This window comes from Heterocephalus glaber, unplaced genomic scaffold (genome assembly GCF_053883595.1).
Source record: "Heterocephalus glaber isolate CG9 unplaced genomic scaffold, H.glaber_assembly_v1.0 deba00000896, whole genome shotgun sequence".
Classification (NCBI taxonomy): Eukaryota; Metazoa; Chordata; class Mammalia; order Rodentia; family Bathyergidae; genus Heterocephalus; species Heterocephalus glaber.
The window spans coordinates 2,111,668-2,128,549 of NW_028258170.1; the positions used below are offsets into that span (position 1 = coordinate 2,111,668).

The 16,882-nt window shown below is 34.1% G+C and overlaps 2 pseudogenes; one reads left to right on the forward strand and one right to left on the reverse strand.

Moving 5' to 3' along the window:
* Positions 1 to 357: 357 nt before the first annotated feature.
* On the reverse strand, positions 358 to 1,312 carry LOC101725795 (olfactory receptor 8K3-like; annotated as a pseudogene).
* A 14,277-nt stretch (positions 1,313 to 15,589) lies between these two features.
* Positions 15,590 to 16,541, forward strand: LOC101725402 (olfactory receptor 5T9-like; annotated as a pseudogene).
* The last annotated feature ends 341 nt before the right edge of the window (positions 16,542 to 16,882 follow it).

A 16,882-nucleotide genomic window follows, 5' to 3' on the forward strand; every position in this document is an offset into this window, starting at 1 on the left:
TGTGCCAACTACTTCTTTACACTCCCACATAGCATTTCAGCTTTACTGATAGACCACATGATTGTAATGTACTAGAAAAACTTTGAATATTACACTAAAATTTACCTCTCTACCTCAAGAAAGGCACAGTTTTTAAATGTTTTGTTCACTGATGCATTTATGTATTTATAACTTTTTTTTTTTTGGAACTGGGGATTGAAATCGGGACCTTGTGCTTGCAAGGCAGGCACCAGAACCACTGAGAAAAATCCCCAGCCCTGCATTTATAACATATTGAAGTTTAAGTATTACCACAAAGTCCAAACTTTGAAGATAAATGAAGCCAGTTTATGTAGGAGACCAATGGTATTGCATGAATTATACTGTATGTGCCCTTAAAGAAAAATATTGGTGTATGTTTTTCCATGTCCTATGAAGAGCATATTTTACATCTTTGTTCTTCAAACTGTAGATCAAGGGATTCAACATGGGGATGATCAGGGTGTAAAACATAGAAGGCACTTTTTCAGTGTCGAAGAAATGACTAGACTTGGGTTGCATGTACATAAATATAAGCATCCCATAGACCATGGTGACCATGTTCAGGTGGGACCCAGAGGTGGAGAAGGCCTTGCGCTTACACTCTGTGGAGTTCATCTTGAGAATGGTCACAAAAATGACAAGGTAGGACATAAGGACCACCAGAAAAGAGGAAATCAAGTTAAAAGCAGCTAAGATTGCAATTATCACCTCAATTTCATAAGTATCTGAGCAGAGCAATGTTAACAAGAGGAGACTGTCACAGTAGAAATGACTGATGACATTGTATCCACAGAAGAACAAAGTAAAAATCCTCATGGTGACCAGAAGAGAAACAAATGTGCAGTAAAGGTAGGGAATTACCACTGGTACCTAACACACCCTTGGTAACATGAGGATAGTGTATAGGAGAAGGTAACAGATGGCCACATAATGGTCATAGGACATTGCAGACACTAATAATGAACACAAGAGAGAAAGATATCTGTGTAGCACAAAAATAATAGGAAATTGTATTTTGATCCACCATAAAATTTACCACCATTTTGGGTCCCACAACTGTAGAATAGCCAAGATCTGTGAGATCCAGGTGTCTGAGGAAAAAGTACATGGATGTTTGCAGCCTGGGGTCCACCTGGGTGAGGATGATCAGGCCCAGGTTGCCCAGCAGTGAGGTCAGGTAGACGATGAGGAATAGTGGAGCCTGCAGCTCAGGGTGAATTGTAATGCCATCAGAATGAACTTGGTCATGCTGTGAGGTTGGGCCCCTCCATCCACAATTGCCATAAAACATATTCTAGGTAGACATAGTAGAAAAAGTAATATATTTCAAGTATTTTCACATGGGAGATTAATTATGCCGATCTAGTATAATTAAGGTGTATCTTATCTTTCAAGGGTAGATTTTGTGATATTGGTATATAATTACAAGGAGATAATACAGAAGTAGATGTCTAGTTAGACTAGTTCTCAAGAAAGTTGGTTTGAGTCACCAAAGAACACTTTCCATATTTAGAGATAGCTTGGTTTTCAATGACAGGACATGCACTTCTGGCATCTAATGTTTAGAGGGTAGTGAAGCTACCATCCATCAGACTATATCCAGTGTGCAGCCCTACACTTTAGCCAAAGCAATAACCTTGTTCTAAATGGAAATGAAACTGAAATAATAGATAAACAAGGATGCAGATAGAGATACAGATGCAGATACATGGGACAAAATTATGAGGCTTAAATATTGTGAAATCTGTGCATGGTAGCTAAATGTGTAATGATAGTCCTGTTCTATAATTACTGGCATTCATTTATATGCTTAGAATCACACTGTGGTACTTATTCATTATAGTTAATGAAATGACATGATACATACACCCATGACATATCAAAATTTTTAACAATAAATTCCAAAATGAATACATTGTTGCTTAGATTGTTGAAGCTACTATTTCAAAACTTAGTCCTTTAAAATACATACACTGATAGGCATTACAAATGAAATTTTTAACATATATCATAGATGTATGAATAAAAGACTGCACACAAAACTTTTATTATGACACACAGTACTATACAGACTCGCTGCATACACTAATTCTGCGATATATGTGGATTTCTGGATGTGATATGAAATCTTTCTGTACATCATAGTCATAAGAAATAAATATGATAGAACATAATGTATAGAAATACATGTGTAATAAAATGAAATATATCCAGATATCTTTAAAGGCCCAGAGATTGCAAAGAGTAACATACAAACAAAGGTGTGATATTTAAGGTAAGATAATTACTGCTGTAAAAAATTGTACCATTGTTTCCCAAAGTAAAACTAAAGAAAAGAAAGAGAACTGATATGCTTTATAATTAAAATTGTAGTAACAATATTCTGTTAGGTGTAAAGAAATGAAATTACACAATTTCAAAAATTAAACATAAATCCAAAAAAATATCATTTACTTGTAAAAGTTGTTGTCTTATGTAGAATATTGCTGGTAATGTTGTAGCTACCTGCTGTCTTACCTGATCACACACCATTCATAATTTAGATTTAGGAAAATATTTACCAATCACAACACTAGAAAATTGCTTTTAATAAAACCACTCAGAGATAAATTTTGTTTTGTTGTTTTTTCTTAATTTGTAATTGTGAAAAGTTAAGAAGGGTAAAACAATGAAAAGTTAACTATCTATCTTTCAGCAAAGAAAAATGAAAAACATTTCCTCTCACCTCCCTTGGAGACCATGGAATAGGGAAATTGCTTTTTCATAAATAATTACCTTTATTGAATATTTGAATTTTATTTTTTAAATATTAAATTTATTCAGACCCCTTTGCAAAATGGGAAACATTTTATGATTGCAATAAATTTGGGTTCCTGAAAAGTCTTAATCCTCCACTGTTTTTCACTTTTTTTTTTTGTACCAGGGATTGAACTCATGTCCTTGTACTTGCGCAGCAGGCAGCAAAAGCACTGAGCTAAATCCCTGGCCCTTTTTCGCTTTTTAATGTGAAGGAGAAACTTCTTCTTTCAAGCTTCAAAAATCTATCATGTTTATATAGTTACTTATCTAATCATTACATTTTTATTTATTTCTATAAGATTACCCCCAAAAAACTCACTTAGAAGTGAGTTTTGTTGGAAGGAAATCAGAATGAGATATTGAATTCCCTAGAGTTTCAAATTCTGCCTTGGAGAAAAATCTCTGTGGCCTTTTATTTATGCTTCATCTCATATCACTTTTGGTCTCCTGCAGATAGGACCTTAAACAAATATATATGCCTCTATATACATACTCATAATGTAGAAAACTAGATGTTTTATATGCAAACATAATGTGTTTTTCAGGTACTTATACTCTCAAAGTATTTGAAAATATTTAAGAACCAAAAGGAGAGTTCCTACTGATTCTCAGGACCTGTAAAAAGCACACAATTGGAGTCACACATGGTCACCTACCTTAGATGGCAAAGGATTATCAAACTGTGACCATTTGTGTAGATATTCATAATATATAGCAATGCCTGCAAGCTTCTATCTGTATCCTGTAATTAAAACTCTCTCCTAGTTTTCCCATGTGTTTCTTAACAATGAGTTTTGAAGAAAATTTGTAGGTTTTTTTTTTTTACCTTTTGAGACTATCCCTGAGGAGATGCCAAGCAATTGGTTGATTATCCCTAAAGCAACTGAGAGCTTAATGAAATGCCTGGAGATGGTCCTCTAATTGTCAGGGACAGTCTGGATACATGTGAGCTTATGTATTAATTGACTGGATGGCCTAGCAAAACAACTTCTGTGTTTTATCTAAAAGAATTATTACTAGAGTCTTAAAAATATATTAGAATCTTCATGTTTATTCTACCAAAATTCAACATAACCAAGACGTGAAAAAAAAAAACCTTAAATATTTGTTGATAGCATAATGGATAAGTAAAATGTGGATTATAATACAATGAAATATCAATTAGTCTTCAGTACGAATCCTTCAATATGTGATAACATAGATGAATCTGTAGAACATGATGTTAAATGAAATTAGTTACAGAAGGACAGATACTAGAGACAACTCCAATTGCATGAAGTATCCAATATACTGAAAGGTAGAGAGGCAGATAGAAGGGTACAAGTTGCAAAGGGCTGAGACTTGGGAGAAATGAGAAGTTGTTCATAAATAGTCATGAGGACACAGGAAAACTGAATAAGTTTCAGGAATGTACTTTGAAACATTGTGTCTATAACTACAGTAAGTCCCTGATTTACTAACATTACAGTCTCAAACTTGCACGGATGCAAAGAGATATCACATTAGGAACATTCACAGACGTGAAAAACTGAGAAAGTAGCCCATGTTTCTACCTTACCATTTTAAGGTAAGTTTAAGTGTAAAGATAGTTTATTTACAGCATTTATGAATCTGTTTTGGTGTTTTTATACCTCACATAGTATATTTGTGACAAAGATGTATAAGACTCACTTTGTAGGACTTACAAACAAACCCTACCTATGGACATGTTCTCTGAATGGGAACTTGTTTGTAAGTCAGGGACTTACTCTACTGTTTCACCTGTTTGAAATTAAGGATGTAGATTTAAGCAAAACAAAATAATTTTTTAAATATGCTATATGAAGTATGAATCTCAAAAATATTTTTTAATTCAAATCATCCAGGATACAAATGTCACATTTTATATGAATTTTTACATGTAATACCCAGAATTTAAAAAAATACATAGAGATGTAACACAGGGGCTAAAGAAAGTGAAGAAAAGAGAAAAAATACTTGCTGAGGTTTTGTATTGATGGAAATGTTTTAGAACTGGAGAAAGTTTGTTCTTGGACAACACCATGAATCTGATAGTTGCATCAATAATTAAATAGTAAATTGTAAGGCATGTGGATTTTAACTTAATAAAATACATTAATTGTGCTTAGAAATGGTTATCACATTTGCCTTATTTTTAATTAAAGTACTTAATTTTATATTTTACCATCTAATTTGTATATTTTTGGCTGGAAATTTAACTCAGGGTCTTGACAAAAGGCCACATCGTAAGCCTTCTTTTTATTTTTTGTTTTGAGACATGGTCTCTCTAAGTTTTTACATTACCTAGCTAGGCTAGAACTTGTGATCTTCATATCCTTGCCTTCCAGAGTGCTGGGATAACAGTAGTGCACTACCATGTGTGGCTAGTTGCTGGGATTCTTGGTAATATGTTTTGTCTCTTACATGCATAAAATTTTCAATTTATTTAAATTAGTCTATGATAACTTCAGCTCTGTAGAAGTTTACAAATTACTGGGATCACAGCAGCGTATTTCAGAAAATATACAATTTTGTCAAACATATCATAACCTAAGGCAATTCTACTAACTTTATGAATTCTGATAAATAGAGGATAGCTGCATGTTTTCTTAAATTCAATTATATTCATTTCCTAATGCATATTACAATTGCCTTTATATATTTTGTTATTTTGCCATTGCTTGGAACAAATACTCAACACCTACAACTTAAAGGAATTACATAATCCCTTTCTTTAAATTTAAATGCTTCAAATAACTTTAATTGAAGAATGTGCTGACAGGTTTGTCTACAGAATAGTCTAAGAAAACTTTTCCCTTTCAGGTGGGAAATAAAGCAAAACCTGAGTCTTGATTATTTGGACATTTTTAAGCCATTACAACTAGAGGAATTGGGCCAGGGATTTAGCTCAGTGGTGTAGCCACCTGCCTCTCAAGCACAAGGTCCTGAGTTCGATTCCTGGAACCAAAAAACAAATAAAAACTAGAGAAATGCTATGAGATATGTAATATCTGAAATGATTATGAGATTACATAGCTATGACATGAATTTTACCAAATGACTTTCTTAGTCATGAAATATAATGCACCAGAGAGCTGACCATGTCAAACATTTTCTTACACTCTGTTGTTAGATTCGTGTTGGCCCCTACTTTGATTCTATCAGGAGGAGGAACACATGCACACAGCTAGGAGTTCTCTTATTTACCCACGCACACGTAAGTTCAGTATTTTTCCTTCTTTTCCAGAAAATAGTCACTACTTGCTACAAAGAACTCAGAATAAATCAGAGTTTGAGAAATACATGTGATTTACACATGGAATAGACAATAATAACTAGACTTTAGCCTAGGGTGTCTAGTAATTAAAATGCTTAGTACAAAAAAAGTCCTGACAGTTTTATTTTTTGTCTTCTGAAATATTCTTCAAATTATGTCTTTCCCAAGAAACAGCAGAATCAGGGTTGAGTATACTTTGATGAGGACTTGTTTACACTGTGATGAGGACTAGTTTACACTGTGATGAGGACTAGTTGAGGCTGTTTCTAGCCACAGATGCAGCAGATGCTGTGGCTCACAAGACAAAACCCAAGCAGAATAATCTCCAATTGTCTGCTGGTTCAAAATTGCAGTATAATGGTGGACATCCTAATGAAAATGTAAATAGCTCTGGAATAATGCCCTATGTGGTGCTACTTAATGGATGAACAATATTCTTTAGAATCTGTTTAAAATACTTTAGATTTGTATGTTGAATATTTTTATAGACTTGTTGGCCATTTTATTTTTTAAAGAAAATAATATTCAAGTCATTTGTCTATTTATAAATTAAATATTTTTGCTATTAATTTAAGTTCTTTTTTGTCAATATTAATCTCACATTAAATAATTGGTTTACAAATATATTTCCTATCTTGTACTTCATTAGTTTGTCTACTCCCTCTGCTGATTGGTTTCTTTATTAGGCATAATATTGTTGTATTTGGTAAAGCTACCTATTGTTTTTTATATTCCCGATTTTTGGTGTTGTATTAAGAAAATTTATTGCTCAGCCCAAAGACTGAATCTTTTTCCTTACTATTTTTTTTCAGAAATATTCTTTTTGGTCTTATGTTCAAATCTTTAATATATTTTGGACTGACTTTTCTGTATTGTGTGAGACCAAGATCTATTTGCATACATTCACATCTCCATATTTGGCTTTCCTGGCCCCATCTCTGAAGACATTACCCTCTCCTCTTTGTATATTGTGTATTCTTGGCCTTGATATTCATGTTAAAGATTTATTGAACACAGGTGAGTGAGGTTGATCCCAGTCTCTCAAATGTGCTCCAAGAGTAGATATACATATATATATATATATATATATATATATATATTTGTTCTGTATGCCAATAACATAATGTTTATTCACTTTTACTACATAGCTTTGTAACATATTTGAAAACAGAGAGTAGGATACCTCCCACTTTGTTGTTTTTCAAGATTGATTTTGTTCTTTGGTACCTTTTGTGGTTCCTTGTGACTTCTTTTTTTTTGGGTATGGGAGATCAAACTCAGGACCTTGTGCTTGTGAGGAAGGGGCTGGAGCCACTGAGCTAAATCCCTGGCCCTCCTTGTGACTATTTAGGATTGATTTCTCCATTTCTGCAAAACACTAAACTGAGATCTGAGATTATGGAAAGATTGAACATTAAGATAATTCTTAGTAATATGGAAATGTTAAAATGAAAATAAAAGTCATAATAAAAAGTTATCTTCCACATGTTAGCACAGACATTATGAAAATAAATAAAAGGAGAATGACAATAAGTAGTCATATAAATATGGAGAAACTGAATCATTTACATACTGTTGGTGAAAATGTAAAAACATCCACTACATGAAAGAGTATAAAGGCTTCAAACTATTAAAAATCTACCTACCACACCATACAGCAATCTGATATCTATTTATTCAATACAATTGAATTTAGAGTCTTGAAGGAACATCTGAATTACCATGTTCATTGCAGCATTATTCAAAATATCGAAATATAGAAATTATGTTATTCTCATTGATGATGTATGGCAAAAAAATAGTGTTTCACACATATAATGGGATCTTATTCAGCTAAGAAAAGGCAGAAACCCTGAATATCTGACAGCATATACAATCTGAGGGACTTTATACCAAGAGATATAAACCAGGAACAGAAAGAAAATCATTGTTTACCTCACTGAAATAATCAAATACTTAAACAAGAAGTAGAATGATATTGGGAGGAGCTGGGAGGAGGAGAAAACAGGATTTGATGTTCAATAGGAGTGAAATTTCAGTTAGGAAGGTGAATGAGATCCAGAGATGTGGTGTGCAGCATTGTTCTCGTGGTTAGCGATACTGCACTGCATACTGAACATTTCTGAGAAGGATGGTCTCTTGTTAAAGTTTCTTATTGTTATCTAACAGTGAGGTGCCCAGTAGTCCTTTCCAGATTCTTGCTGCCTCATTCAAAGCTTTGAATGACACAACTGATGAATGTAAAAGTTCAAGATAAAATAAGGAGAAAAAAGGTGAAGGAGTGTAAAAAGATGGCTCAAGTGGAAGAAGTGCTGTGAAGAAAGAGAAGATATGCCCTGCACTCTAGGTGGGCCACTGAATGAGCCAGAGGACAGGGCTGATGAAGTCAACAGCATCATGTTTTATGTGTTTTACTCTTCTGACATCAGATCTGGGAGTCCCAAATGTCTACAAAGCTGCTCCGTGCATGTGTCCCAGCCATGATTTGACAGGTCTTGGTGATTGACAGTTCATGCCTAATCCTGCAGCCAGCTTGCCATGGCCCAATCACCTGCCTCATTATCATACCAGCTAAAAGCAAAACAAAATTTGAAAACTCATGCTCAAAAAAGAAACGAATGATTTACCACTGCAAAAGAAATGTTAAGACATGAGACATTTTTATATTACAGTCTGACACTGGGTTAGAACTCCACTGAGGATCAGCCCTCTCATTTTCAGGATAACCTATTTTATGTTACAACTAATAAGCATAAAGGAAAAATTATAATGTGTAAAATCACAAGGAATAATTTCAGGATGTACCAAATGGAATTCCTGTAATCCAATTTCATTATACTTATAATTTGTTCAGATTTAAAGCCTACGATGTGAAAGTGTTCAAATTGTGTACTTATTGAAATGGTTATTATACAAAGTCATAAGAAATGTACAAAATATCATACTTCCAGGAGACATCAACAATGTACAGTTCTGCAGGACTACATATATCAGGAGTATCTCACTTTCATCATTGCTGGGGCAAAATACCTGAGACCACAAAGGAGGAAGTTTATTATGATTCACAGTTTCAGTCCATGGTGGGCCTGCTCCAAGGCAGGAACAGTGTAGCAGAGGGGCACAGTTGAGGAAAAGCTGCTCATGCCATGCAGCTCAGGAAGCAAAGGAGAAAGAGGAGCCAGGAAGGGATATTTACTCCTCCAGGACATGTGCCCCATGGCCAGACTCCTAACTGCAAGTAAGGCCCATGACTCCATCACCTTCCAAAGGCCCCACCTAGGGCAGGAGGTCCTAAGAAGGCATCCAAGATCTAAACCAGAACAGAGACACTTATTCAAAGATTAACTAAAGTACAGGTCATTCAGATGAGATGGACATATAGATTTCTTCTTCATGTAGTAAATCTAAAGTGTGTACATGAATACAGTAAACACAGACTCTCTTAGTTTCCAGTAGTAGACAAAGGAGGTCAACAAGTACTTGCTTCATTTCTCTGGATGCTCTTCAATGTCAGTTGGGATTGAACCCCCAGATTTGGTGAACAATTTCTCAACACGTAAATAAGCAAGTTGAATGTGGAGTGCTTGAATAATTGTGACAATCACTAGTGTTTTATATTTTTACAATTAATTTTGATGACACACTATGTTAGAGAGAAACAGGAAATTAATTTCTATGTTATAAACACCTTGAAGAGAAGCAAAGACAAAGGAGAGAAAGTATGAAAGTTGCAGAGTTCAGACACATTTTAGAAATGCTGTGGGCTATGACTCTATGGGGGATGTCAGAACCAGTATTTGAATTAAATAACACAAAATGACAAAGAATTCTTCTTCATCCACCCTTAAAAATAATGGGACAACATGCATTAGCCACAGTTATGTCAAAAATCAACTGAGTAATCATGGTCGAGATCTGTTCTTAATACTATTGCACTTGACTGAACAGGACGCCTACCTCCAACCAGTACCTCACTCTTCATTATTTCAGCTTTGCTGTAAGAAATCCCAGGCTGTGTGAATGTTCCAACTTTTATCTTTTTCATGATTTCTTGGACTCAGATTATTTATATTTTCAAATAAAAAACAAATTACACATCTATGCAAAAATATTTTAATTTTGATTAGCAATAAATCTATAGACTAGGATTGGATTTACTTGATCAGTTGTTCACAGTTTAATTGCTAGTATCATCTCTCCTTTTTTTCTTCCTTCCTTCCCCTTTTTTATGCTTTAGTTCTTTCTTTCTCTCCTTCTTTCTTTCCTTCCTTCCTTTCTTGCTTTCCTTTCCTGCCTCTCCTCTTCCATTCTTCCTTCCTCCCTTATTTCCTTCTTTCCCTTTTTTCTTGTTCTCCTCCTTTCTTTTCCTCCTTCCCTCCTTTCCTTCCCTCTCACTCCTCTCTGTTGCTATCTCAGTTTCTTTCTCTCCTCTCTCTCTCCCTCTCTCTCTCTCTCTCTCCCTCTCTCTCCCTCTCTCTCTCTCTCACTCTTGTTCTCTTGTGGTCTCGCTCCACTAATTCAGAACTCTGGATGTAGAGGTCAGTATTAAGGAATTACATAAAAGATTGTTTTTTTGTTTATGCATCTAATGAGCTACCATTCTATATATTAGTAGATGGGCTCCCTAAGTTAAAAGAGGTCTTTATCCCAGTCAAAATTTTGATGTTAATATCTGCCAGAGCTCTAATATCTAATGTTTAGTTAAATTTGATATCACATTTATCTGCACACTGCTCCATCTCCCCTATCAATACAACTTCTTCACATGTTCCACCTTTTCTATGAAATACTCAATGACCTTAAATTCATTTCTCTTACCAATAAACAACATAAAAACACTGAAATAAACAATAAACAACACTGAAATTTAAATCAGCACAGTACACTTATTAAATAACATGCATTATTTGATAATTTGTTTCTTATATTTTATTTATGTATCTGCTTCAGTATTTTGGGAGAATTCACAGTTTATATTCCCAGGAAGAAGAAACTGGGTTGCAGAGAATTTAACCATCAACTTAATATCAAATGGATAGTTGGAATCAAAGATGAAACTATATCCTAAGTCATCCAGTTTCTTTTGCACTGAGGTATCCTTTTTTAACCAGAAGCCAAAGTTCCTTCTTGAAATAGTTTTAACCATGTAGTTTGTTATCCTAGTATCTGTTACTTGCTAACTTTGGGGAGGAAAAGAAAAACTTGTTAATTTCCTGTCCAGAAAAGAACCTTAAGGCATCCTTGGGGATGAAAAAGGAGCTCCTGAAGTGTGAATAAAATCCCAAGTACATGTAGTCATTGCATGACATAACTGAGTGAGCCTTTCATTTTCACAGGTAAGAAGTGAGGATCTCTTCATTTACAAAATACTTCAGAAATTATAACCTTCAACTTGAAACTAAAGTATGAACCTTAATACTTGAATCTAACAAAGGATTCTAATAAAATAAAAACTGAGTATCAGGCTTTCTAAAGAACTTCACAGAGAAAATTGGAAAAAAAATTCATAGTTTGTTCAAAAGGGCTGCAAAATAGAAATTTGATTTAATTTCCTTGATGAATGATAACATTTAGAAGAGCAGCAATCGAATAAAGGACTATATGTGAAATTTAGGAAAAATAATTATATGGAAAGTGAACTCTACACCAGCCATTGAATACATTTCATTTGGGGATTATTGTCTTAATTCCTTAATAAAAATTACAAACAAATTTACATTTATTTACTAGTCAGCTCAGTGAGATAGATGCAACTTAAATGTTCTTGGAAAAATATCATGGGCTACTTAAACTGTGTTTCTTTCCAGTATTGAAATGTGCAAGGGCACCAATTCTGTGATTTCTAAGGGACACTATTTTCAGAATTGTGGTGTGCACTGTGTGGCTGAGAAAGCTACAGTTGTATTTGAGCCTCAGTTTTCTGGTCAATGTAATTTACTTTGTAGATGCTGTGAAATAATGCAGAGTAAATTTCCCACACTTTGAAAACACCTAATAATATGCGGCAGCTGCATCACAGCTTTTCCTTAGAGAATCTAGTGTTAGTAACTCTATTACCATGTATCACTGACTTCTAATTGTTTGTAATTTTGGACCATAGGTTTTATTTTAGTATTCCAGACTAATAAAATTTTGTTAAAATGAAAAATCTGGATCGGTGCTTCAGTCTTTCTAGTCTCTCTCTACTCTCTTAAAATGAAATGAGCTAGACATAAACACAACCATTTCTAACTTCCTAAAATATTATTTAATGGAAAACTTGTTTGAAGTGGACTTTGGACAAGGAGCTAAACCTTGACCCATTTCATTATTGTGAATCTGGTTTTCCCAGTCAAAGGGATAAACACTTAATTGAGATGTGATTTGCAATAAAATAAACGTTCACATGTAGGCTGCATACCTGTTTTACAGAGAAGATCCCAGATGTCAAGTGTTTCATAGAATATTTCACAGACATGAGGATCAGAGAAAATTAGTAAATATACTATTATTTTACTAACATGCCAACAGGCAGACTACTGTGACAAAGTTTAATTTTAAACTATTTTGTGTATCAGATTATTGGGAGTTAGTGGATTTAAACCTCAGGAAAACATTATTTTAATATGTTTGCCATTGTACAACAAATGCATGTATAAAGAAAAAGAACAAATCCCTTTCTTCTGATTTGGAGTCTGTTAACTTCTCAATGCCTTTATTAGAAGTTTGATTTTATAAATCCCTACTTATTTCATTGCATAAGTAAAATTTTGAAGTATTATTTCATATCTGTGCCCCTCATATATAATTAAATTTTATAAAGTTCAACAAGCTACATAATAATTTTTGACAGATTTAGACGCTCTAATATAAAAAAAAAGAGGAGACTTTTTAACCTTACAAAGGTACTAGTCTCTAAGTTATTAAAATGGGATCTTAGGATCCAAATATAATTTGGATTAGGAAATTGATGTTTGATTCTAATGTATGTGAAATTTCTCCTGTGTACTTTTGTCAAAAAGTATTTTGTAATGGAGTCCATTAGTAGATCACCTATTAGTACATTCTTCCAAATTTGTTTGCAAATTTTCTTCCCTATCTGCTTAACTATTGTTTGTCCTCAATGTCTGTAATAAATATTTTGGAAATATATCCTTAATTGTGTATGAGACAGAGAGAGAGAGAGAGAGAGAGAGAGAGAGAGAGAGACTCAGACTCAGATGGGGTGTCAAAGCTGAGAGATGAGTTGGAAAGTGAAAATAAAAGTTTTTAAACAGAAATGTATTTTTGTGACATCTAAATGAGCCACTGATTTTTACGTATATTATTTATCAATTGTTTTTGAAAAGGTGATTTAGCATTGTAGTAAAAAATTATACATTATTATAAAAGGTCTGTGTTTTCTTATGAATCATATATTGGTTGTGTGAAGAAGCTAATGAGCATAGTTTTTGTTGCTTTTTTCTGTTATCTCCCACTTATGGAGCAATTTATTATAGATATTACAAAGAATATTTCTACTGGACCTGGGAGTCAATAATATACATACATGGCTTTCTTCTAACATTAGTGTAAATTCATTGTTTATTGTCTTACTCTTTTTTAGATCACGACTTTACATCATGACTTCCTGTGTTTTAGATCATGACTGTGAAACATTTGCAAGTTTATGAAATCATCCTGGACCTCACTACATCAAGGTTTTCACTTCTTCTAAAAAGTCTTTTCATCTGTAAAATACTGAAAGAAAAATAACAGCTCCGTGATAAGAACTTCTCCCTAACTACAGTGGACCCAATATTTCATTGGATTTCTAGAAATGAAGTTTTCAGTAAGAAACAGGTGACTATAACTTTCTTGTTGTTAATTCTGTATTTATGCATTGTTCCTTATTGTGCCTGTGTAATGAGAAAAATTATAAGGATATCAAGAAAAAAGCTCTGACATCAAATACCACTATCTGGCAATTTTTTAAATTTTAGCAATGGCTTCTTCTAAGTAAAATTTTCAAGTGAAATTTATCTCATAGTTATTTTAGAAATTCCAAAATAAATTGCAATACATCATTGATAGCAACAATTTATTTTTTTCAAGAAAAATATATCCCAGAATTATTTCAAAGATTTTGAAAGTAAACTGAGCAAATAAATTGAAAAAAAAGATCATGTTGATAAGTTAAATTTGAAAGAATATATAAAAAATTAATCTCAACACTTTTTTTTCCATACATGAAAATAACTTTAAGGGATCTATGAACATAAATAAGAAAGCCTAAAAGTATAAAACTTTAAGAAGAAATTATAAGAGAAAATATTTATGAATTCAAGGTAGGCAAGAACTACCTAGGATACAAAAAACATGATGTCTAAAAGAAAAAAATTGATAAATGAGATTCCATCAAAATTTAGAAGTTTAAATGACATCATTAAAATGAAAAGTAGTCCTTAAACAGACCGTATTTGCAGAGCTCATTAATAGACAACCCAATTAAAATGTAGACAAAAGAAGATAATAAATAGCCAGTGTAGCACAAGGAATGGTGTGCAACTCTTGAATCAGAAAAATACTAATCAGTACAATAATAAGATTGAATTATACACTCATTAGGGAGATGAAGAATATAAGAACGCAATAAGCTAGTGAGGTTGAACAAGGGCAACTTGTGATATATATTTTGAGAAAAAAACTAAACATAAAATGGCAGTGATTTCATTTGCAAATAAAATGTATTTATCTCCAGGCTATGATGTCATGTTTTATTGATGGGAACAGTTTTCATAGCAGTGCATAAAATGATTTCTCTTGCAATCTCATATGATAACTCTAAATGGAAGTGTAAAATTCCTTTTTCCACTTATTTGGAAGCATTTTTATATTAAGTAATTTTAAGGGGCCAGGGATTTAGCTCAGTGGTTTTGCTGCCTGCTGCGCAAACGCAAGGACCCGAGTTCGATCCCCGATACCCCCCCAAAAAATGAAAATTAAGTGATTTTGAGAATTTGTTCTCATTTTGATCCCACACAGTCTCTGACATAAATTGACTTGCTCCCATTTTAACAATAAAAAAGAAGGAAAATTTTTTGTACTTCAGAGCAAACCAAGGATAATATACAGAAGCATGCTTTCCACTATATTTTGAGGCTTAAATATACTTATGTTAAATTTTGTGAATTTTAAAATTATCTCACAGCAGATGGTAGAAAATGTAACAAAAATAAATGGACACAAAACCCATACATACAGGCATCACAGTGTTATGGCATAATGAATTCAGCCAACAAATGAATTAAATTATTTCTTTCTTTTCCTTATACAGCAAAATGCATCCATTTGGGTCCAATTTCTTTACCACTGATCATCCCCTGCCTACTGAGGAAGTTGTTATGCCATTCTGAGAAACACACATGTAGATATGGCTGAATGGACTCCAAAGACAAGGGAAATTCCCATTAGAACCTGGAAATAAAAACTGAAGTGAAAAGATCATCATCATATTTGCATATATGCAAGGTTAATCTGAAGAACATGACTGAAGTCAGCATGTTTTTACTTTTAGGTTTCACAGATGATGGGGACTTGCAAGTTCTGTTATTTTTAGTATTCCTTGCAATCTATGTTTTTACTCTGACAGGAAACCTGGGTCTAGTGGTACTGCTCATTGGTAACACCCGACTTCACAACTCAGTATACTATTTCCTGAGTGTTTTATCATTCCTGGATGCCTGCTATTCCACTGTCGTCATTCCAAAAATGTTGGTTAAATTCCTGGGAGAAGATAAATCAGTTTCATTCCATGGATGTGTAGCACAGATGCCCCTCTTTGTTAGTTTCCAAAGCACAGAATCATTTCTCTTGGTGGCAATGGCTTATGACCACTATGTGGTCATCTAACACCTGCTGCTATATTCAGTAAGGATGTCACCCAGAGTCTATGTGCCACTCATCACTGCTTCCTATGCTGGTGGCATTTTACATGCCATGATACATACTGTGGTCACATTTAGCCTGTCCTTCTGTGGATACAATGAAATTAGGCACATGTTCTGTGATATCCCCCCTGTCCTCACTATCTCCTGTTTGGCTACTCACACAAACAAGCTTCTACTCTTCTACTTTGTGGGTGCCATTGAGGTGGTCACCATCCTGATCATCCGCATCTCCTGTGGCTTCATCCTGTTGGCCATTCTGAGGATGCATTCTGCCGAAGGGAGGAAGAAAGTGTTCTCCATGTATGGTTCACCCCTAAATGGAGTGTCCATTTATCATGGGACAACTCTGTGTACTTAAGACCGAGTTCCACCTACACCTTGATCATGGTATGGTGGTGTCCACATTCTACACCATTGTCATTACTATGCTTAATCCTATCATCTATAGTTTGAGGAACAAAGAAGTCAAAGAGGTGATGGAAACACTCTTTGTAAGGTACTGTTCTATAAATGATGTAATATTTAGAATTGAATAGACCTCATGTTGAATCTATTATCCTTCACCCTGAAACTGAAAAGTTTTCTGTTCTAATTTAATTGTGCTGTATAACCTCAAAAATTTCCAAATAAAGCATTTATCTATTCTCCAATACAGTTTTTTAATTCCACGCTCCTAGGGCAGAGAAGGGGAGCCAGTCCAAGCACCCAGGGGGCTCCCCTGCCACCAGTCTGCTCCTAGGGCAGAGAAGATGAGCCAGGAAGGCACCACAATCACCCCCCGCCTCACATGGAAATGAGAAGACACATAAACAAGCTTCAAAAACAGACTTCCAAATCACCTACAGCAACCCCAAAGGGGAATGAGATGGAACACTCT